The sequence below is a fragment of the Pristiophorus japonicus genome, chromosome 11 (genome assembly GCF_044704955.1).
Source record: "Pristiophorus japonicus isolate sPriJap1 chromosome 11, sPriJap1.hap1, whole genome shotgun sequence".
In the NCBI taxonomy this organism is placed as follows: domain Eukaryota; kingdom Metazoa; phylum Chordata; class Chondrichthyes; family Pristiophoridae; genus Pristiophorus; species Pristiophorus japonicus.
The window spans coordinates 127,071,961-127,095,433 of record NC_091987.1 but is presented as its reverse complement, the minus strand read 5'-3'; the positions used below and the strand labels follow the sequence as shown (position 1 = coordinate 127,095,433).

The 23,473-nt window shown below is 47.3% G+C and overlaps 1 long non-coding RNA gene across 8 annotated transcripts in view; it reads right to left on the bottom strand.

Moving 5' to 3' along the window:
- LOC139276269 (uncharacterized) overlaps nucleotides 1-23,153 on the bottom strand; it is a 96,484-nt gene extending 73,331 nt beyond the window's left edge. For 2 of the 8 annotated variants that reach the window (XR_011595884.1, XR_011595883.1), the window contains exons 1-2: nucleotides 18,731-21,311; nucleotides 18,467-18,620 (exon numbers count right to left, since the gene is read on the bottom strand). This is a non-coding gene — a long non-coding RNA (uncharacterized lncRNA). Of the gene's footprint in view, nucleotides 1-18,466; nucleotides 18,621-18,730; nucleotides 21,312-21,823; nucleotides 21,864-21,967; nucleotides 22,074-22,643; nucleotides 22,710-22,960 lie in introns of those variants that run through there. The other 6 variants (XR_011595887.1, XR_011595888.1, XR_011595889.1 and 3 more) reach the window with 6 other exon arrangements.
- Nucleotides 23,154-23,473: the final 320 nt, after the last annotated feature.

The following is a 23,473-nucleotide window of genomic DNA, read 5'->3' as shown; positions in this document are numbered from 1 at the left end:
TAATTCCCCAGCTGCCGTGGTGAGATTTGAACTCACGTCTCCGGATCATTAGCCCAGGCCTCTGGATTACAAGCCCAGTAGCAGGGCTCAATTTTCCCAGGTCATTTGCGCCGTTTTTTTTGGCATGCGCCATTTTTTCTGGCGTAATTATTTAATTCAAAGTTTCCCCCTGGAATCTGCGCCGGTGTAACTGCTTTAGTTTCGATTTTTCTGTGTAAGTTTTATTGACGTTCCCTCATGTCTGCGCCAGTTTTCAACATTTTCCGCAGTTTGCCTCAAATTTTTTATCCTAGGTCGGCGTATCTGGCCACTCCCAAAAAACCTTCTGGTGAGTTAACAGAAAGCAGTGCACAGTGAAAAATCGGCGCTGAAAAACGGTATTGTTTTTCATCGAAGTTTTTGGGGGGAGTCTCTAACACTTGAAATATCCATAATAAAGTTCAACTTTTTTTTACCTTTCAATGGAGTACATGGAAGTTTCTTGGATTTCTCAAATTTTCATTTTTTTTTTAACTCACATTCCACCACCGAACATCTTCAAGCAGGGCTGGAGGGGAGTTGTAGCGTTGGCCGTCAGAATCGGCCCTGGACACGGGCTCGGGGCTCAGAGCTTGGCTGAAAAACAAGCCCGGGGTGGGTGGGGGTGGGGTGGCAACGGCAGGCGGAAATGTGGCAGGCCCAGCTTGGGGTTCTTCAGAGGCTGGTGTGGGGATTGGAGTGGGAGTGGCAGTTGATTCTGTCAATTAGCGCGGGGTCTGGGTGTGTTGTTCCCTTATTGCAGTTGCAGCAGCTAACTCCAACATGCCGTCCCTCATATGTCCTGACGTGTCTCAACGACCTGCAACATTCCCTCCCTCATGTTGAGCAAAACTGTCTTAACTACCTGTGACATTCCCTCCCTCATGTTCAGTGACAACGCATCACCTACCTGTGACATTCCCTCCCTCATGGTCACGGACATCATGCCCATTTCTCATGAGATTGCTGTTACTTCTCCCGACAATCCCGCTACCTCATCACCCACCCCACTGATGGTGTCTCGGACGTTAGGAAATCGTGGAATGTCCCACCAACATTCAAACGATTAGTCACGGAACAGGTTGGCATTGCAAAGGGCGGCACCTGCACCTCCACCAAAGTCAGTAAAACAGTGGGGGCTTCATCCATCTCCATTCCCTCACCCTCACCCTCTTTCTGGAGGGTGGGATTGGAAGATGTTCTCCTCTTCAGGCTCATCCTCATCTGAATCTTCTTCTATATCATCAGGGTTGGCCTCAAGTGTTGCGTATGCAATAACTCAATAGGCTTAGTACCGTGAACTCAATCAGGTGCGACCTGACTCTACTTTATTAGCTCTCAAAGTGAGGATTAAACATGGAGGCTTTCTTTATATACAAGGGCTGCACGTGTGTGTCTATGGCCCAATGACTTCCGATGGTCGCTCCCCCTGGTGGCAGGTAAACCCAGGTAAATACATTACATCATTCCCCCCAAGATCTTGGTATCAGTCCTATTTACAAATTGAGACGGTCCGGGGCTTTCCGCTCCCGAGTTGATCGTCTCAGTTCAATTCAAGATCTGGGTGAGCTCTCCGAGTCATTCATGACTTGAGGCTGGGTAGCTGATCTAATGGGAGTGGCAGTGTCCATGTCGGGAATTGAAGGTCCAGATTCATTGACAACAGTAGGGTCTTCTGAATATGAATCGGTTGGTCATTGATGATGTCTTTTTCAAGCTGTTCCGGTTTGTCTGATCAATGTGCCTCCTGCATGTTTGCCCATTAGTGAGCCTGACAATAAGCACCCTGTTACCCTCCTTGGCCGTAATAGTGCCAGTGATCCACTTGGGGCCTTGACCATAATTTAGCACATACACAGGATCACTAATAGAGATGTCGCGTGACACGGCAGTGTGATCATGATACCACTGCTGATGTTGACGTCTGTTTTCGACGTGATCATTAAGATCAGGGTGGACAAGCGAGAGCCTGGTCTTGAGACCTTTCTTCATCAACAGTTCAGCAGGGGACCTCGGTAAGCGTGTGGGGTCTCCTCCTGTAACTAAGCAGTATGCATGACAAGCGAGTCTACAAAGAACTGTGAGTTAGGCATTTCAGGCTCTGCTTGATTGTTTGGACGGCCCGCTCCGCTTGACCATTGGATGCGGGTTTGAATGGTGCTGATCTTACATGCTTGATACTATTGAGTCTCATAAACTCTTGAAACTCGTGAAGCATGATCGTTGTTGCTCCCAACGATGTCGGGCAGACCATGAGTGGTGAACATGGCACGAAGGCTCTCAATGGTGGCTGTGGATGTGTTGGAAGACATGATTACACATTCTATCCATTTGGAATACACATCCACCACCACCAAAAACATTTTTCCCAGGAAAGAACCCGCATAGTCGATGTGGATTTTCGACCATGGTTTGGATGGCCACGATTACAGACTTAGTGGAGATTCCACTGGTGCATTGCTTAACTGCATGCAAGTGTTGCACTGATGCACACATGACTCCAAATCAGAGTCAATGCAGGGCCACCAAACGTGAGACCTGGCAATGGCCTTCATCATCACAATACTGGGATGGGTATTGTGTAAATCCTGTACAAATCTCTCCCTGCCTTTCTTGGGCCTAATAACACGATTACCCCAAAGCAAAGAATCAGATTGAATGGATAGTTCATCTTTGTGACGGTTGTAAGGTTTGGTCTCATCACACACTTCCCTGGGAATGGCTGACCAATCACCACTAAGGACACAACATAATCATAGGCAGATAATGTCAGCACTCCCCTCTGGATGCGGGACAACGCGTTGGTATTGATACCTCTATGCTTTGAAAACAAAGATATGAGCGGCTTGTGATCGGTTTCAAGCTCAAAATGAAGCCCAAAAAGATACTGATGCATCTTTTTAAACCCATATACGCAGGCTAAAGCTTCTTTCTCCACCATGCCGTAGGCCCTTTCCGCTTTAGACATGCTTCTCGATGCGTACGCAATGGGTTGTAGTTTGCCCGACTCATTGGATTGTTGGAGCATGCAACCAACCCCATGTGATGAAGCGTCACAGGCCAATACTAAATGCTTGCATGAGTCATAATGTATCAGCAATTTGTTGGAACAAAGCAGATTTCTAGCCTTCTCGAAGGCCCTGTCTTGAGATACACCCCATACCCAGTTGTCGCCTTTTCTGAGCAGTATGTGCAGTGGCTCGAATAATGTGCTCAATTTAGATAAGAAATTACCGAAGTAGTTGGGAAGACCAAGGAACGCAGTTCCGTCACATTCTGGGGTCTGGGTGCATTTTTGATAGCCTCTGTTTTCGAGTCCGTAGGCCTGATGCCGTCTGCAGCAATCTTCCTTCCCAGGAATTCGAATTCCAGTGCCATAAAGACACATTTTGAACGTTTCAGCCCGAGCCCCACTTTGTCCAGATGACGTAGAACCTCTTCCAGGTTGTGCAGGTGTTCAGCAATGTCACGACCTGTGACCAGAATGTCATCTTGGAACACCACGGTTCTAGGGACGGACTTCAGTAAACTCTCCATGTTTCTCTGAAATATGGCCGCAGCCGAGCAAATTCCCAAAGGACACCTGTTGTAAATGAACAGCCCTTTATGCGCATTACGGCCATCCTAGACTGGGTGATGTGTAATGAGAAAGGACTAATTAGCAATCTTGTTGTGCGAGACTCTTTGGGGAAGAGTGACCATAACATGGTAGAATTCTTTATTAGGATGGAGAGTGACACAGTTAATTCAGAAACTAGGGTCCTGAACTTAAGGAAAGGTAACTTCGATGGTTTGAGGCGTGAATTGGCTAGAGTAGACTGGAAAATGATACTTAAAGGGTTGACGGTGGATAGGCAATGGCAAACATTTAAGATCACATAGAAACATAGAAAATAGGTGCAGGAGTAGGCCATTCGGCCTTTCGAGCCTGCACCACCATTCAATAAGATCATGGCTGATCATTCCCTCAGCACCCCTTTCCTGCTTTCTCTCTATACCCTTGATCCCCTTAACCGTGAGAGCCATATCTAACTCCCTCTTGAATATATCCAGTGAACTGGCATCAACAACTCTCTGCAGCAGGGAATTCCACAGGTTAACAACTCTCTGAGTGAAGAAGTTTCTCCTCATCTCAGTCCTAAATGGTCTACCCCTTATCCTAAGACTATGTCCCCTGGTTCTGGACTTCCCCAACATCGGGAACATTCTTCCTGCATCTAACCTGTCCAGTCCCGTCAGAATCTTATATGTTTCAATGAGATCCCCTCTCATTCTTCTAAACTCCAGTGAATAAAGGCCCAGTTGATCCAGTCTCTCCTCATATGACAGCCCAGCCATCCCTGGAATCAGTCTGGTGAACCTTCGCTGCACTCCCTCAATAGCAAGAACGTCCTTCCTCAGACTAGGAGACCAAAATTGAACACAATATTCCAGGTGAGGCCTCACTAAGGCCCTGTACAACTGCAGTAAGACCTCCCTGCTTCTATGTTCAAATCCCCTAGCTATGAAGGCCAACATACCATTTGCCTTCTTCTCCGCCTGCTGTACCTGCGTGCCCACTTTCAGTGACTGATGAACCATGACACCCAGGTCTCGTTGCACCTTCCTTTTTCCTAATCTGTCGCCATTCAGATAATATTCTGCCTTCGTGTTTTTGCCCCCAAAATGGATAACCTCACATTTATCCACATTATACTGCACCTGCCATGCATTTGCCCACTCACCTAACCTGTCCAAATCACCCTACAGCCTCTTAGCGTCCCCCTCACAGCTCACACCGCCACCCAGTTTAGTGTCATCTGCAAACTTGGAGATATTACACTCTATTCCTTCATCCAAATCGTTAATGTATATTGTAAAGAGCTGGGGTCCCAGCACTGAGCCCTGCGGCACTCCACTAGTCACTGCCTGCCATTCTGAAAAGGACCTGTTTATCCCGACTCTCTGCTTTCTGTCTGCCAACCAGTTCCTGATCCACGTCAGTACATTACCCCCAATACCATGTGCTTTGACTTTGCACAACAATCTCTTGTGTGGTACCTTGTCAAAAGCTTTCCGAAAGTCCAAATACATCACATCCACTGGTTCTCCCTTGTCCACTCTGCTAGTTACATCCTCAAAAAAATCCAGAAGATTCGTCAAGCATGATTTCCCCTTCATAAATCCATGCTGACTTGATCCGATCCTGTCACCACTTTCCAAATGCGCTGCTATTTCGTCCTTCATGATCGATTCCAACATTTTCCACACTACTGATATCAAGCTAACCGGTCTATAATTACCCGTTTTCTCTCTCCCTCCTTTTTTAAAAAGTGGTGTTACATTAGCTACCCTCCAGTCCATGGGAACTGATCCAGAGTCGATAGACTGTTGGAAAATGATCACTAATGGATCCACTATTTCTAGGACCACTTCCTTGAGCACTCTGGGGTGCAGACTATCAGGCCCCGGGGATTTATCGGCCTTCAATCCCATCAATTTCCCTAACACAATTTCCAGCCTAATAAGGATATCCTTCAGTTCCTCCTTAACACTAGACCCACTGTCCCTTAGTACCTTCGGAAGGTTATTTGTATCTTCCTTCGTGAAGACAGAACCGAAGTATTAGTTGAATTGGTCTGCCATTTCTTTGTTCCCCATTATAATTTCACCTGAATCCGACTGCAAGGGACCTACGTTTGTCTTTACTAATCTTTTTCTCTTCACATATTTATAGAAGCTTTTGCAGTCAGTTTTTATATTCCCTGCAAGCTTCCGCTCGTACTCTATTTTCCCCCTCTTAATTAAACCCTTAGTCCTCCTCTGTTGAATTCTAAATTTCTCCCAGTCCTCAGGTTTGCTGCTTTTTCTAGCCAATTTATATGCCTCTTCCTTGGCTTTAACACTATCCTTAATTTCCTTTGTTAGCCATGGTTGAGCCATCTTCCCAGTTTTATTTTTACTCCAGACAGGGATGTACATTTGCTGAAGTTCATCCATGTGATTTTTAAATGTTTGCCATTGCTAATCCACCGTCAACCCTTTTAGTATTGTTTGCCAGTCTATTCTAGCCAATTTATGCCTCATCCCGTCGAAGTTACCTTTCCTTATGTTCAGGACCCTAGTTTTCGAATTAACTTTGTCACTCTCCATCTAATATGGAATTCTACCATATTATGGTCACTTTTCCCCAAGGAGCCTCGCACAACAAGATTGCTAATTAGTCCCTTCTCATTACACAATACTCAGACTAGAATGGCCAGCTCCCTGGTTGGTTCCTCGACATATTGGTCTAGAAAACCATCCCTAAAACACTCCAAGAAATCCTCCTCCACCGCATTGCTACCAGTTAGGTTAGCCCAATCAATGTGTAGATTAAAGTCACCCATGGTTACTGCTGTACCTTTATTGCATACATCCCTTATTTCTTGCTTGATGCTGTCCCCAACCTCACTACTATTATTTGGTGGTCTGTACGCAACACCCACTAGCGTTTTCAGCTCTTTGGTATTCCGCAGCTCCACCCATACCGATTCCACATCATCCAGATTAATGTCCTTCCTTACAATTGCACTGATTTCATCTTGAACCAGCAACGCCACCCCGCCTCCTTTTCCTTTCTGTCTATCCTTCATAAATGAATACCCTTGATTTCATCCTTAATGAGTGATTTCAACATTTTCCCCTTTCCTTACGTTCAGGACCCTAGTTTCCGAATTAACATGGATGAACTTCAGCAATTGTACATCCCTGTCTGGAGTAAAAATAAAACTGGGAAGGTGGCTCAACCGTGGCTAACAAGGGAAATTAAGGATCGTGTTAAGTCCAAGGAAGAGGCATATGAATTGGCCAGAAAAAGCAGCAAACCTGAGGACTCGGAGAAATTTAGAATTCAGCAGAGGAGGACAAAGGGTTTAATTAAGAGGGGGAAAATAGAGTACGAGCGGAAGCTTGCCGGGAACATAAAAACTGACTGCAAAAGCTTCTATAGATATGTGAAGAGAAAAAGATTAGTGAAGATAAACATAGGTTCCTTGCAGTCAGATTCAGGTGAATTTATAATGGGGAACAAAGAAATGGCAGACCAATTGAACAAATACTTTGATTCTGTCTTCACGAAGGAAGACACAAATAACCTTCCGAAAGTACTAGGGGACCGAGGGTCTAGTGAGAAGGAGGAACTGAAGGATATCCTTATTAGGCTGGAAATTGTGTTAGGGAAATTGATGGGATTGAAGGCCGATAAATCCCCGGGGCCTGATAGTCTGCACCCCAGAGTGCTCAAGGAAGTGGTCCTAGAAATAGTGGATCCATTAGTGATCATTTTCCAACAGTCTATCGACTCTGGATCAGTTCCCATGGACTGGAGGGTAGCTAATGTAACACCACTTTTTAAAAAAGGAGGGAGAGAGAAAACGGGTAATTATAGACCGGTTAGCTTGATATCAGTAGTGTGGAAAATGTTGGAATCGATCATGAAGGACGAAATAGCAGCGCATTTGGAAAGTGGTGACAGGATCGGATCAAGTCAGCATGGATTTATGAAGGGGAAATCATGCTTGACGAATCTTCTGGAATATTTTGAGGATGTAACTAGTAGAAGGGAGAACAAGTGGATGTGGTGTATTTGGACTTTCAAAAGGCTTTTGACAAGGTCCCACACAAGAGATTGGTGTGCAAAGTCAAAGCACATGGTATTGGGGGTAATATACTAACGTGGATAGAGAACTGGTTGGCAGACAGGAAGCAGAGCGTCGGGATAAATGGGTCCGTTTCAGAATAGCAGGCAGTGACTAGTGGAGTGCCGCAGGGCTCAGTGCTGGGACCCCAGCTCTTTACAATATACGTCAATGATTTGGATGAAGGAATTGAGTGTAATATCTCCAAGTTTGCAGATGACACTAAACTGGGTGGCGGTGTGAGCTGTGAGGGCGACGCTAAGAGACTGCAGGGTGACTTAGACAGGTTAAGTGAGTGGGCAAATGCATGGCAGATGCAGTATAATGTGGATAAATGTGAGGTTCTCCACTTTGGGGGCAAAAACACAAAGACAGAATATTATCTGAATGGTGGCAGACGAGGAAAAGGGGAGGTGCAACGAGACCTGGGTGTCATGGTTCATTGGTCATTGAAAGTTGGCATACAGGTGCAGCAGGCGGTAAATAAGGCAAATGGTATGTTGGCCTTCATAGCTAGGGGATTTGAGTATAGGAGCAGGGAGGTCTTACTGCAGTTGTACAGGGCCTTGGTGAGGCCTCACCTGGAATATTTTGTTCAATATTTTGGTCTCCTAATCTGAGGAAGGACGTTTTTGCTATTGATGGAGTGCAGCGAAGGTTCACCAGACTGATTCCCGGGATGGCGGGACTGACATATGAGGAGAGACTGGATCAACTGGGTCTTTATACATTGGAGTTTAGAAGGATGAGAGGGGATCTCACACAAACATACAAGATTCTGACGGGACTGGACAGGTTAGATGCGGGTCGATTGTTCCCGATGTTGGGAAAGTCCAGAACCAGGGGACACAGTCGAAGGATAAGGGGTAGGCCATTTAGGACTGAGATGAGGAGAAACTTCTACACTCAGAGAGTTGTTAACCTGTGGAACTCCCTGCCGCAGAGAGTTGTTGAGGCCAGTTCATTGGATATATTCAAGAGGGAGTTAGATATGGCCCTTATGGCTAAAGGGATCAAGGGATATGGAGAGAAAGCAGGAAAGGGGTACTGAGGGAATGATCAGCCATGATCTTATTGAATGGTGGTGCAGGCTCGAAGGACCGAATGGCCTACTCCTGCACCTATTTTCTATGTTCTCTATGTTTTCTATGATGCACGTAAGTTTCTTTGATGATTCGACAAGTTCCTGTGTTATATAGGCCAACGTCAGATCCAATTTGATGAACGACTTTCCCCCAGCTAGCGTTGCAAAGAGGTCATCAGCCTTTGGTAACTGGTACTGATCCTGTTTCGAACTTCGGTCGATCATAATCTTGTAGTCTCCACAAATCCTGACAGTGCCATCACTCTTCAGCACAGGAACAATGGGACTAGCCCATTCATTAAATTTGACCGGTGAAATTATCCCTTCACGTTGGAATCTGTCCGGTTCGATTTTGACCTTCTCCCTCATCATGTATGGGACCGCCCGGGCTTTGTGATGGACGGGTCTTGCATCCGAGTCCTGGTGGATCTGCACCTTGGCTCCCATGAAGTTTCCGATGCCCGGTTCAAACAGTGAGGGAAATTTGCTCAGCACTTGAGCACACTAAGTGTCATCCACCGATGACAAAGCTTTAATATCGTTCCAGTTGCACTTTATTTTTTCAAGCCAACTCCTGCCGAACAGCGTTGGACCATTGCCTGGAACGATCCACAACGATAGATCATGAACCGCCCCATCGTACGGCACCTTGACTGCTGCACTGCCAATCACTGGTATGAGCTCTTTGGTGTCGGTACGCAATTTTGCATTTATTGGACTCAGCTTGGTGTCCCACAGCTTTTCGAAAGTCCTCTGACTCGTAATTGACTGACTTGCACCTGTGTCTAATTCCATAGATACCGGCACGCCGTTCAATATAACTTCAATCATTATTGGTTAGCTCTTTGTCAGGAATGAATGTACACTATACACTTCCTCCTCGGGTATCTTGGGTTGCATTACCAGATCCACTCCGGATCGGTCATCATCATCCATGCGGTGTGTCGCAGCACGCTTGCTGAGCTGCGGACACATCCACAGAAGGTGCCCCACTATCGCACAGCCTCTACAAATATACTGTCTGAAACGGCACTGATGAGGCCGATGATTTCCCCCACAACGCCAACAGGGTGAAATCGGATTCGTGCCCAATGGCGGACTTCGAGCAGCTACAGGTTTCGCAAACACAGTCAGGTAGGCCCTACCAGGTGCAGCTCTGCCAACTGACGACACAATCTGGTGCACAGTACTTGCCGTGATTTCCGCCTCTGCGAGGATACCTGCTTTGTACTATCAACCATGGTCAGGCAAGCCTGGGCGATCGTGATGGCCCTGCTCAGATCCAGCATCTCCACAGCCAGCAGCTTCCGCAGGATCACCTCGTGATTTATGCCTATTACAAAGACGTCACGCAGCATGTCTTCCAACGCAGTTCCAAACTTACACGGCCCAGCGAGGCGTCTCAGGTCGGCAACAAATTCCGCCACGTCCTGGCCCTCAGAACGAACATGCTTGTAAAAGCGATATCTTGAGATAATGCTGCCTTCTTTAGGTTTGAGATGGTCCCGAATCAGAGCACACAATTCCTCATAGGTCTTTTCCATTGGACATGCAGGTGAGAGCAGATTCTTTATGAGGCCATAGATTTTTGGGCCACAAACTGTGAGGAATACCGCCCTGCACCTAACTGCGTCAGCGTCTTCATCCATCTTGTTTTCCACGAAGTACTGGTTGAGGCGATCTGTAAAATCCACCCAGTCTTCTCCCTCCACGAATCGCTCCAGGATTTGAATGGTATCATTTTATTTTTGTGTGTGAAAGTTCGTATTGTGCCTCATCGTCAAATGTTGCATATGCAATAACTCAATAGGCTTAGTACCGTGAACTCAATCAGGTGTGACCTGACTCTACTTTATTAGCTCTCAAAGTGCAGATTCAACATGGAGGCTTTCTTTATATACAAAGGTTGCACGTGTGTGTCTGTGGCCCAATCAGCTTCGACGGTCGCTCCCCCTGGTGGCAGGTAAACCCAGGCATACATACATTGTTGTGTGTCTGTAAAGCATGCACTCCCATGTTCCGCCACCAGGGAGCGCATCCCCTGAAGTCCAAAGGAATCCCAGCATCCCTTGGGAACACTGTATATAAGCCAACCCCTAAGGTCTGTTCCTCACTCTGGAGTGTCTTAATAAAGACTGAGGTCACTGTTACTTTAACCTCCCTGTGTGCAGTCTCATCTGTGTTAGGAACACAATAACTGGCGACGAGTATACGAATCCAACGCAAAGATGCAGCAAACTGTGGGCATTCTGGGGAAGTTTTCGGAGGGTAAGGACTGGGAAACCTATGTCGAACTGCTAGACCAGTACTTTGTAGCTAACGAGCTGGACAGAGAAGGAAGCGCTGCAAAAAGGAGACCGATCCCCCTCACGGTCTGCGGGGCACCGACCTACAGCCTCATGAAGAATCTTCTGGCTCCGGTGAAACCCACAGATAAGTCGTATGAGGAGCTGTGAACACTGGTTCGGGAGCATCTTAACCCGAGGAAGAGCATGCTGATGGCGAGGTATCAGTTCTACACGTGCCAGCGATCTGCAGGTCAGGAAGTGGCGAGCTACGTCGCCGAGCTATGGCAACTTGCAGGACAATGTGAGTTTGATGGCTACCTGGAGCAGATGCTCAGAGACTTTTTTGTACTGGGTATTGGCCACGAGACCATCCTACGAAAACTTTTGACTGTAGAGACACCGACACTCAGTAAGGCCATTGCGATAGCACAGGCATTTATGTCCACCAGTGATAACACCAAACAAATCTCTCAGCACACAAGTGCTAGCAATGTTCATAAATTAACTGGAACTGTGTTTGCGAGCAGAAATGTACAGGGCAGAAACCACGAGTCTGCAACTGCCAGCAGGCCTCAGGTGACCCAGATGACTCCAAGTCCGCAACAAAGGATGAATGCAAGGCAATTCACACCTTGTTGGCTTTGAGGAGGCTTCCATTCAGCCTATTCATGCCGCTTCAAAGGGTATGTTTGCAAGAGCTGTGGAACAATGGGGCACCTCCAACAAGCTGCAAAACCTACTAACCACCACATGCAGAGGAAGATCGGTCCATGGTGGATCAAAGCAATTTCAAGCCTCAGAGAGAGGAGGCAGATGCTGAATGAAGTACACGGGGTGCACACATTCTCGATGAAATGTCCACCTATAATGCTAAATGTAAAATTGAATGGCTTACCCGTAGCCAAGGAACTGGACACTGGCGCTAACCAATCCATCATGAGTAAAAAGATGTTTGAGAGACTGTGGTGCAACAAGGCACTCAGACCAGCCCTGAGCCCCATCCACACGAAACTGAGAACATACACCAAAGAACTTATCACTGTCCTGGGCAGCGCCATGGTCAAGGTCACCTCCGAGGGCACGGTGCATGAACTGCCACTCTGGATTGTCCCGGGCGATGGCCCCACACTGCTTGGAAGGAGCTGGCTGGGCAAAATCCACAGGAACTGGGATGACATCCGACGCTATCACATATCGATGAGGCCTCATGTACCCAGGTTCTTCACAAATTTCCTTCTCTTTTTGAGCCAGGCATTGGAAACTTTTCCAGGGCGAAGGTGCAGATCCACTTGGTCCCAGAGGCTCGACCCATTCACCACAAGGCGTGAGCGGTACCTCACATGATGAGGGAGAGAGTGGAAATTGAGCTGGACAGACTGCAATGCGAGGGCATCTCCCCAGTGGAATTCAGCGAGTGGGCCAGCCCGATTGTTCCAGTACTCAAAAGTGATGGCACGGTCAGGATTTGCTGCGATTATAAAGTAACTATTAATCGTTTCTCGCTACAGGACCAATACCCGCCACCTAAGGCAGATGACCTATTTACGACGCTGGCAGGAGGCAAGACCATCACCAAGCTATACCTGACTTCGGCCTACATGACACAGGAGCTGGAGGAGTCTTCGAAGGGCCTCACCTGCATCAACACGCACAAGGGACTGTTCATCTACAACAGATGCCCATTTGGAATTTGGTCGGCTGCAGCGATCTTCCAGAGAAACATGGAGAGCCTACTCAAGTCGGTATCACGCATGATGGTTTTTTAGAATGACATATTGGTCGCGGGCCGGGACACCGTCGAGCACCTACAAAATCCGGAGGAGGTCCTCCAGCGACTGGATCGCGTAGAGCTGCGGCTGAAGAGGTCGAAATGCGTCTTCATGGCAACAGAAGTGGAGTTTTTGGGGAGAAAGATCGCGGCGGACAGCATTCGGCCCACAGACGGCAAGACAGAGGCTATCAGGAATGCGCCCAGGCCACAGAACGTCACGGAGCTGCGATCGTTCCTGGGACTCCTCAATTATTTTGGTAACTTGCTACCGGGGTTAAGCACCCTCTTAGAGCCGCTACATGTGCTATTGCGTAAAGGTGAGAACTGGGTATGGGGAGAAAACCAAGTAATTGCTTTTGAAAAAGCCAGAAACATTTTATGCTCCAACAAGCTGCTTGTATTGTATAATCCGTGTAAAAGACTTATGCTAGCATGTGATGCGTCGTCGTACGGAGTCGGGTGTGTATTACAACAAGCTAACATTGCGAGGAAGCTGCAACCTGTCGCCTATGCCTCCAGGAGCTTGTCGAAGGCCGAGAAGGCCTACAGCATGATTGAGAAAGAGGCATTAGCGTGTGTGTTCGAGGTAAAGAAAATGCATCAGTACCTGTTTGGCATCAAATTTGAGCTGGAAGCCGATCACAAGCCCCTCATCCCTGTTCGCTGAAAACAAGGGGATAAATACTAATGCTTCAGCCCGCATACAAAGGTGGGCACTCGCGCTATCAACGTATAACTATACCATCAACTGTGCGGATGCTCTCAGTCGGCTACCATTGCCCATCACGGGGGTGGAAATGGCGCAGCCTGCAAACTTGTTGATGGTGTCGCAGCCCGCAGACTTGTTGGTCATGGAAGCGTTTGAAAATGATAAATCACCTGTCACGACTTGCCAGATTAGGACTTGGACCAGCCAAAGATCCTCTGCTGTCCCAAATAAAAAACTGTGTACTGCATGGGAGCTGGGCCAGCATATCCGTTGAAATGCAAGAGCTAATCAAGCCGTTCCAGCGGCGAAAGTACGAGCTTTCCATTCAGGCAGACTGTGGGATAACCGTGTTATGCTACCCAAAAAGGGCAGGGAGACGTTCATCTCGGATCTCCAGAGCACACACCCGGGTATAGTAATTGTTATGTATTGTCCATGTACATTAAATGTATAGTTACAATGGTGCGCCACAAGGGGCACTGTGATGGGAGACCCGAAAGTACCTGCGAGACAGAGTATAAAAGGCTGACCACCACACCTGAAGGGCACTCTGGAGTTACACAATAAAGGACTAAGGTCACAGCAATTACTACAACACCAGACTGTATAGAGTCAGTAATTTGAATGCTACATGCATCACAAATTGGCGACAAGGACACGGACAAGCTCTTCACGCAACCATGGTTACTTTGGGCACGCTAAAGGATTTCACAGAGGGTCATGACTGGGATGCCTTTACGGAAAGGCTCGAGTACTATTTCATAGCAAACGACCTGACAGGGGACACGAACGCACTGATAGAGAAGCGTAAGGTGATATTGCTGTCCAGTTGTGGCGAGGAGATTTACCGTCTCGGCAGGGATTTGCTGGCACCCGCGAGCGCCAAGGACAATTCATATGAGGAGCTGATTGAACTCATTCGTAACCAACTGAAACCGAAGGAGAGCATCCTCACGGCCAGGCACAAATTCTACACCACTGCAGACCTGAGGGCCAGGATGTCACAAAATATGCTGCGGACATCAGGAGACTTGCGGCGCCGTGCGATTTTGGCACACACCTTAACGAGGCGTTGCGGGACGTCTTTGTTATGAGGATTGGCCATGAGGGTCTCCTTCACAAGCTGCTATCGACTGAACCTACAGTCAGCCTGCAGCAAGCCATCAACATCAGCCGAGCATTTATGACCTCGACTTGCAGCACCAAGCAGATGATCCACACGGTCTCGAACCCGGCAGGTACTATTCACAGGATAGCGCCCGTCACGGACAAAACTGCAGAACGTGGCTCTGCCCAGGGCAGAGAGCACGGACCTCAGGGTCCTGGAACTCGGAGTCCGCCGAGGGGGGCTAATCGAGTAGCACCATGCTGGCGCTGCGGAGGAAGTCATGGGGCTCACCGTTGCAGGTTTGCGGAGTATACATGCAATACCTGCCACACGAAAGGCCACCTTCAGCGTACGTGCAAAAGAGACACGACTCACTGTGTAGCTGAGGAGATGGTAGATGATCTGCTATCCAGCGAGGAGCATTGCGGTTTGGCTCGACGGACATCCCAGGCCCAGGTAGAAGATGATGATGCGTTTGGACTGTATACGTGTACCGACGATTCGACCCCAGTGATTATGGAAGTCAAGATTAACGGAGTCCCAGTGAGTATGGAAGTCAGGAAACTTTTGATAAACTGTGGATCAACCCAGCTGCACGACCTAAGCTGGTCCCGGTCACGGCAAAGCTGCGCACCTATACCAAGGAACTGATACCTGTTCTTGGCAGAGCGGATGTGCAGGTATCTCACTGTGGTGAGACGCATAGTTTACCTTTGTGTATCATTGCAGGCGATGGGCCGACGCTACTCGGCAGGAGATGGATGGGGAAGGTCCGTGGGAGCTGGGAAGACTTCATTCCTCCACAGACCGCTGTCCCCCGTATTCACAGGCAGAGCAGGCCTCCACCTTCGGATCGGATGGCAGCGAAGGAAGCGTGTGTGGGGTTGGGCAGAGCAGCGGCGGCTGTCGACTCTCCCCTGCAAAGTCTGAGAGTGAGAAAGAGGCGCTGGAACCAGCAGCAGCGCCGACCGAGCTGGAGAAGAGAGAAGGGAGAGCAGGCAGCAGCTCGGTGGATTTCTGGTAGCGGCAGATCTCCCTCAGAGCCACGGTGCCGGGTCTGTAGCAATGAGGCTTCTTTACTCCGCCCATGGCCGTTCTGGGCCGTTTTGGTCGGCAGCTGTTTTGCGGGGAGAGAGAGAGGGAGAGCATGCAGCAGCACAGCGAGTTCAAGATGGAGGCGAGCCTCGTGGCAGCAGAGTTCTACAGAGAGAGGCAGGCAAGCACCAGCAGAGCACCTAAAATGGCGGCGCCCAGTAGAAACCTCGTGGAAAAATCAAAATGGCGTCTTAAAAGGGAAATGTACTCAGGAGTCTTAAAGGGGCCTTACACCGTTGGCGGTCCCCACAAAGAGACTTTTGTAAGGGCAAGAGTGAGTCAAAATGATTACTGTGATTTGTATGATGACATGATTTATGACAAGAGTTAATATTTTGATGCAAAAATGATTACTGTGTTTAAAATGATTGAGATGATTGGTGAAAAGAGTTAATATCACAATGCACAGTTAAAAGGGTTAATGGATCTGTGACTAACATGACTAATGGATTAATGCGATTTCTGATTTTATGTGATTTATGCAATTGTTCAGCGCCTGCAGACAAGCCGCAAAAGGCAACTATTTTCTGAGAACAGAGGCAGTGCACCAGTTGCCATACCCTGTCTCAGCGCAGCCCATTACCTCGGGCAAAAAGAGGCTGTATGCCACCACCACACCTCACCCAGTGGAGCTGGGATTTAATAACTGTTCAGTGTACCTGCAACCTTTTGATATAACTCTTCAACGTATAGAAATGTACTGTCTATGTGTACCTGCTTTCTACTGGAGATTATGTTTGTGTACTTGTATCACCCATGTAAGGACTGCAAACACCACATGCTTGCACTGGACCGCAAGCATAATCTCTATATGGGGGGGGGGGGGGGGGGGGAGAGGGAAGTGGATGGTCATGGACTCACACTCACAAATCAACCAGGACGAACCGGCAATTTGCTTTTGGAACTGGGGGGGGGTGGGAGTGAGATGTTATGTATTGTCCATGTACATTAAATGTATAGTTACAATGGTGTGCCACAAGGGGCACTGTGGTGGGAGACCCAAAAGTACCTGCGAGACAGGCTGACCACCACACCTGAAGGGCACTCTGGAGTTACACAATAAAGAACCAAAGTCACAGCAGTTACTACAACACCAGACTGTGTGGAATCAGTGATTTGAGTGCTACATACATCACAGTAATGATGAAAGCGATAGCCAGATCCCACGTGTGGTGGCCCGGTATCGACTCTGACTTACAGCAATGCAGCGTGTGTGCTCAGTTGAGCCATGCGCCCAGAGAGGCACCACTAAGTTTGTGGTCCTGGCCCTCCAGACCATGGTCGAGGATCCATGTCGAATATGCGGGCCCGTTTCTTGATAAAATGTTCCTGGTGGTGGTGGATGCTTTTTCAAAATGGATTGAATGTGAAATAATGTCGGGAAGCACTGTCACCACCACCATTGAAAACCTGAGGGCCATGTTTGCCACCCACGGCCTGCCTGACATACTGGTCAGTGACAACGGGCCATGTTTCACTAGTGCAGAATTTAAAGAATTCATGACCCGCAATGGGATCAAACATGTCACCTCGGCCCCATTTAAACCGGCCTCCAATGGGCAGGCAGAGCGGGCAGTACAAGCAATCAAACAGAGCCTTAAACGAGTCACAGAAGGCTCATTCCAAACCCGCCTGTCCTGAGTACTGCTCAGCTACCGCATGAGACCCCACTCGCTCACAGAGGTGCCCCCGGCTGAGCTACTCATGAAAAGGACACTTAAAACCAGACTCTCGCTGGTTCACCCCAACCTATATGATCAGGTAGAGAGCAGGTGGCAGCAACAAAATGTAAACGATGATCGTGCCACTGTGTCACGGGAAACTGATCTGAATGACCCTGTGTATGTGCTAAACTATGGACATAGTCCCAAGTGGATCGCGGGCACGGTGATAGCTAAAGGGAGTATGGTGTTTGTAGTCAAACTAGACAATGGAGAAATTTGCAGAAAGCACCTAGACCAAACGAGGCTGCAATTCACAGACTGCCCAGAACAACCCACAGCAGCCACCACATTTTTCGAGCCCACAACACACACCCAAAGGATCAACGACATCACCCCAGACCAGGAAATCGAACCCATCATGCCCAACAGCCCAGCAAGGCCAGACTCACCCAGCAGCCCTGCAGGGCCAACAACACGCCAGCCCAGCGAGGGCACAGCCAACACACCAGAACAGACATTTGTACCGAGGCGGTCCACCAGGGAAAGAAAGGCTCCCGGCCGCCTCACCTTGTAAATAGTTTTCACTTTGACTTTGCGGGGGAGTGATGTTGTGTATCTTAAAGGATGCACTCCCATGTTCCGCCACCAGGGAGCGCATCCCCTGAAGTCCCAAGGGATCCCAGCATCCCTTGGGAGCACTGTATATAAGCCGGCCCCTAAGGCCTGTTCCTCACTCTGGAGTGCCTTAATAAAGACTGAGGTCACTGTTACTTTAACCTCCCTGTGAGCAGTCTCATCTGTGTCAGGAACACAATATACATTACATCAAGTTATGCAAAAAATAACAGAACAGAGACAAATGGTTAGCAACAGAAGAGGGGGCAGGGTGGATGGCATGAATAGGCCCACACAGCACAGGCAGCAGGCTGATTTGAAGGACCACGATGAATGATAGCACATTGCATCAACTGAAGCGTAGCTGATGGAGACATCCCCAGGGACCGAAGCATGGCTAGCCCGCGCAGTACTTAACATTTAACAAAGCCAGACTATGGAATTTGCAGGGCTTACCCTCTCCCTCGAGTGTGGGCCCAGCTTGTGCAGTGGTGGTTGCTTTTCTTCAGGCAGGACCCATCAAAGCAGCCACCCTCTCTTCCAGTGGCTGCAGATTTGCCGGGCATCCCCCTGTTCAAGTTCTTTCCCTTTTATTATATGACATCTTCCTCTGCAAAGATGAAAATGCAACTTTTTAGAGAGAGTGTCTTTCTGCTGGGTGGGACATATACAGCTGGTCACATTTACAATTGCAATTCCATTGAAAAATGAAAATCTTACTTATACTAACTACTTGACCAAGGTCCTGCCACTTCTTTTTACACTGGCCTCCAGATCTCGTGGTGGTCACCATTGCGCAGTAATTTTCTGCAACTTGGTTCCAGCATTTCTTCATTTCTTTGGGTGGAACTTTTATGCAATCTCTGCTGGTGTCCAGCTCGTGGCATCTGGTCTCAATCACAGTAACTAGTGCCTTCACTTCATTTTGTAAAAATTTTTGGTGCTTTCACCGTGTTGCAACTTGTAATGCTGCAGATCCGTTCCAATGCTCTCACACAGCACTCCTTCTCACGCACACCACTGGCTCTTTAAAAATGGCCGATTCCCAAACTGGAGTTGTACTGTGCATGCGCGTCCATTGAAATAACGTCAAAAACGTCACTTTTTTTTGTCGCGCATGCGCAGAAGGTATGGCATTGTTTTATGGGCACAGACAGCAGGCTCCACTCCCCGAGGCGACTGGACACGCTGCGCGGTGCTAAATTTGAATTATACATTGGGGAAACTTTGGCAAAATATTTCTGCCACATTTCTGGCCTAGAAAAACGTGTGTAACTGTGGCAATACGCCAGAAAATGGGCTTGGGCAAAATTGAGCCCAATATCACTGTGCTATTGTACCCCACATAATACAGTGCAGGTGTCAGTGAGGATAATTTTTTAAAAACACTCAAAAAATTGCAATGAAACACTAGAATAATTACACTGTTTTCTGCTGCACCTGAAAATCTGGTTGTAATTTGAAGAGAGCCTCTGAGCAAGTGTAATTGGGAAAACACGAATAAGGCTCTGTAACTTTGGGGTGCCACCATTATTATGGGCTGAGATGCATTTGAGCAGAGGGATAGACGGAAATTTGCGCATATTATACTTATATGCGCAACTCACTAACGCCCAGAATTCCTTGATCTATTAGGCCACATAGTTGATTTATGCCCAGACTTCACTTGTCTCTGTGCGCAAATACGCAGGAAATTTCAAGCTCAAACTTAACTGATTGTCTCTTAACTCAAGTTGTCCTCAAGCTTGTTTTTAGGCCGCAAGCATCTGTTGCAGACAATACTGCTTTCAATGTCCCACTGTGTGAGTGCTTTCAATGGAACTAAACACTTACTTCTACTGAGTTAATATGAATAGGTCAGAATTAATTACAAAATTTGAATGACTTCATCCATCCAGACAAAACGTTTTACACAACATGATACAAACAACCATAGAACGGATCCCTATTTTGTGTCACAAAGATTAACATTTAAAAAATCTCCATGTAGTTTGTATGGACCAGTTCTAAATATAACACTCCAAAAACCCCAATCGTGACTTTATAAAGTTAAGAAAATTTAGACCTCAGTATTGCAATAAACAGGATTAGTCTGACTGTACAAATCCTCATTGTACAGAAATGGTCTACGGCTGCATTTACATCATAGGGTTAGCGAGCAAAGTGACTGCAGCTTCAGACTGACACTGAACTGGATGAGTAAATCAGGTCAGGGCCCAATCTGACTCTGGAGCATAGTGGATTAAGATTCTGTGGAGGGTACGGCTTTTGTTTGACAACACATTGACTGTAAATCCAGTACTTTGTCAAAACTGGTTGAACTGTAGCTACTGACATTAGACCCATAGCTGCAGTGTATATGTGCCTGGAGCTCTTTTGAATGTGTTAGCTAAAAATAAAATGCTCTTTCAGGATGGTATTATTCTTTTTGAATCGTGGCATTTAGTTACATCATTAAATTGCTCTTGGTACTTGCTGCTCAGATATATTTGAATGATGGAAAGCTGCAGGCCCACATCAATACACTTGGAGCAGCCTAGTGCGTTAATGTCATCCACATGGTACATGTGTCACAATGAGACACATGTTGGATGTGGAGGAATAAAAAGAGTCCTAGGGTTAAGCTAAAAAAATCAGGATATGCTGGAAAGTTAATTTTTAAAAAATTCTTGTTGGTTTGGGAACATTGATATTTCAGGATCATGGGCAATTTTCCCTAATAAATATGTTGAACAAAATGTTAACAGAAATGTTGATATTTGCCATTTTGTGATTATTCGACATGGATTGATGTGAGGTTTTGTTGATGTGTAAATCTACAGGGTTCATTATAGTGTGACTGTTACGCGATGACAAAGATTCCATGTTTAATGCTGATGTGATTAACAGTGGTGACATATTAGAAGCTGATAGACGATTTGTTTAAAGCTCCGTTTAAACCCTTTTTATTTCTTGCCGAGCAATTCCAGCAGGTCAATTTTACCCTCATCTTAAATTTGTCCATATAAAAATCAGGTTACATTGAGAAACTTTCGCTAAACTACATTGGCTGGATTTTGTAGGCAGAGATGAACATGTAATCAAAATCTCTTAGGAAATAAGTTTGCCGTGTCAATTTTTTTTTTAAACTAATGTGTGGTGGGGTAGACTGGGATGTTTGAAGCATTCTGTTAAATTGGCTCAGCCAGGCAAATGAGCTTGGTGAGGATTAAAACACACATAGCATCAGAAATACACAGGAGGGACAGAAAGCGTAAAAGAGAGAAAGAAAAAGAAGAGAAGAAAGAGAAAGCGAAAGTGAGGGAGAAAGTGAAAGAGAGGGCGAGAGCGAAAGAGAGAAAGAAAGAAGGATAGAGAGAGAAAAAGAGAAAGAAAGAGAGAAAGAAGTCAAGAAAGAAAAAGAACACTAGAAATAAATCAAGAGAACGACAGCAGAACAGAAAGAAAGCAAAAGAGACGGGGACTGCTGCATCCAGGAGGTAAGTGGCTTTATGCCTACCTCCAGCATTCCTACCTACCCCACCTCCCTGTGATCGGAGACCCCCGTGAAGCCTTTGATCGCCTCCCCAAGCCTCCGATCCCCACCATGGGGCCTCCTTTCCAACCCCACCGATGATGCTGACGCCGGCCATAATCCCCCAGTGGCCGGACCTGCTCCTGTCTCCCCACTTATTGATCCCCAGCCAACTCCCCCACCCCCGACGAACTCTGGCCGACCCCTTCCTCCCGATCCCAGACCTCCCCATCCCTGATGCTTCTGTCCCACGATCCTCCCCCACCGATTCCCGAGCTAGCTGATCCCCGCCCCCTCACCGCCAATCTCCCTGTGATCCCTGACCGAGCCAGCCAATCCCCAACTCCCGTCCCGCTATCCCCGACCGAGCCAGCTGATCCCCTCATTCCCGCGATCCCTCCCCCGGACCATCCCCTCATTCCTCTCCGCATCTGCAGGCCTACCCGCCAGCACCCAGCCGACCTCTCAATCTGGTTGGCTGTGAGCAGGAATCCGAGGCCTCACATGCAAATCAGGCCCCGCCGTTAAAGTCGGCAGGGCCTGCTAGAAACCCAGCCTCCTGGGTTTAATGCCCGCCTCAGAAGCTCCCGCCACCAACCCGCTTACTTGATGAAAATTCCAGCCAATGAGTTTCCTGGACACATTTAAATAGGTACAAAGAATTAGAGTGTGGACAAATGGAACTCACGATATACACAGATAAATGGGTGAAGCTTTTATCTGCAAATATACTGTTGGCACAGTGGAAAATGTTGCCCTAGTATTCAAACAAAAGCACAATTATACAGAGCTGTGCATGAAAATGTTACGTAAATAAATGCACTTTACAAACTTGAAGGTACCCGAGAGAACTATTCATTTTCAGTGGCTAAAATCTGGAGGTAACATTTTAAAACCCATAACTGTAACACTCAGGTAACTGGGACTTTCTTCAAGTTGAGAATTGAAAAACTGGGGAATAACCTTGGAGACTAGCTGGTGCACTTTTCAAAACTTTCAGGAGTTAAGCAAAGGAAGTGTTTTGAATTATCGAGGGCGTGTTTTCCTCCGTCTAAACTTTAACAGCTATGTATTATGAGTAAACAAGGTGGGCAAGACCAGCAGAAACCTTAACAGAACCTTTTATTGTCCCATGCTTCTCAGAGATTTGATCCGCAAAATTTGGCTCCTTAGCGGCAGTAGTTTTGACCGTTTAAAAAAAATTGCCAATCGCCTCACTTCCTCCCAGCCCTATTTAAAGGGATACATCCAACTTGCAGCGAAGTTGATTATTGCTTTTGTACTGGTTCTATCAGAGTTTGTAGGAGTACTGGGTTGTTGGAGAAGATTGATACAGATTGTTGGTAGGTAAGTGATGGGGGTGTGGTGCATTGAGCAATGGGTGAGGCTAGTGGTATAGTTGGTCGGAGACAGCTTTTGAAGATGCACTCACTGACCTTGACCACTTCTTTCGGCACTGGATCTAGTTCCTTGCGGCAAGGCTGCTGACAGTGACCGTTCCAGCTATCTGCTCTCACTGCCTTCTGACTGTAAGCCTGGAGGGCCTTCTGGCCCCCGCCAGGTGGAGGAACTGTCTCCTCCATTCAACCCCCTGCACTAAGGCCTCCAGTGCAGTGTCGGAGAACATAGGTGCCCTTTCTCTGCCTGGCAGTTGTCTTGACAACCAGTTGAATGCAGAATGCATCTCCTTTAAGAGGTGCAGACTGCGTTTAAAAGTGGAGGCTAGCTTTAAATAGAGTCAGCCTTGCCTCCTGCTGAGTGCTCAGTCACTCAAGCGCTGGGCAGCACGCATCAAGAATGTTAATTAGCAGGCAATATGAAGGTCATGTGTTGCCTGCACTACTTTCATCACAATTCACATGTGCGTTTTTAAGCCTAATCACATTTTTAGCACTTCCTCCCATGCTAAAAATGATTCCTACTCATTGGAATGATGGAGTTCAGTTATG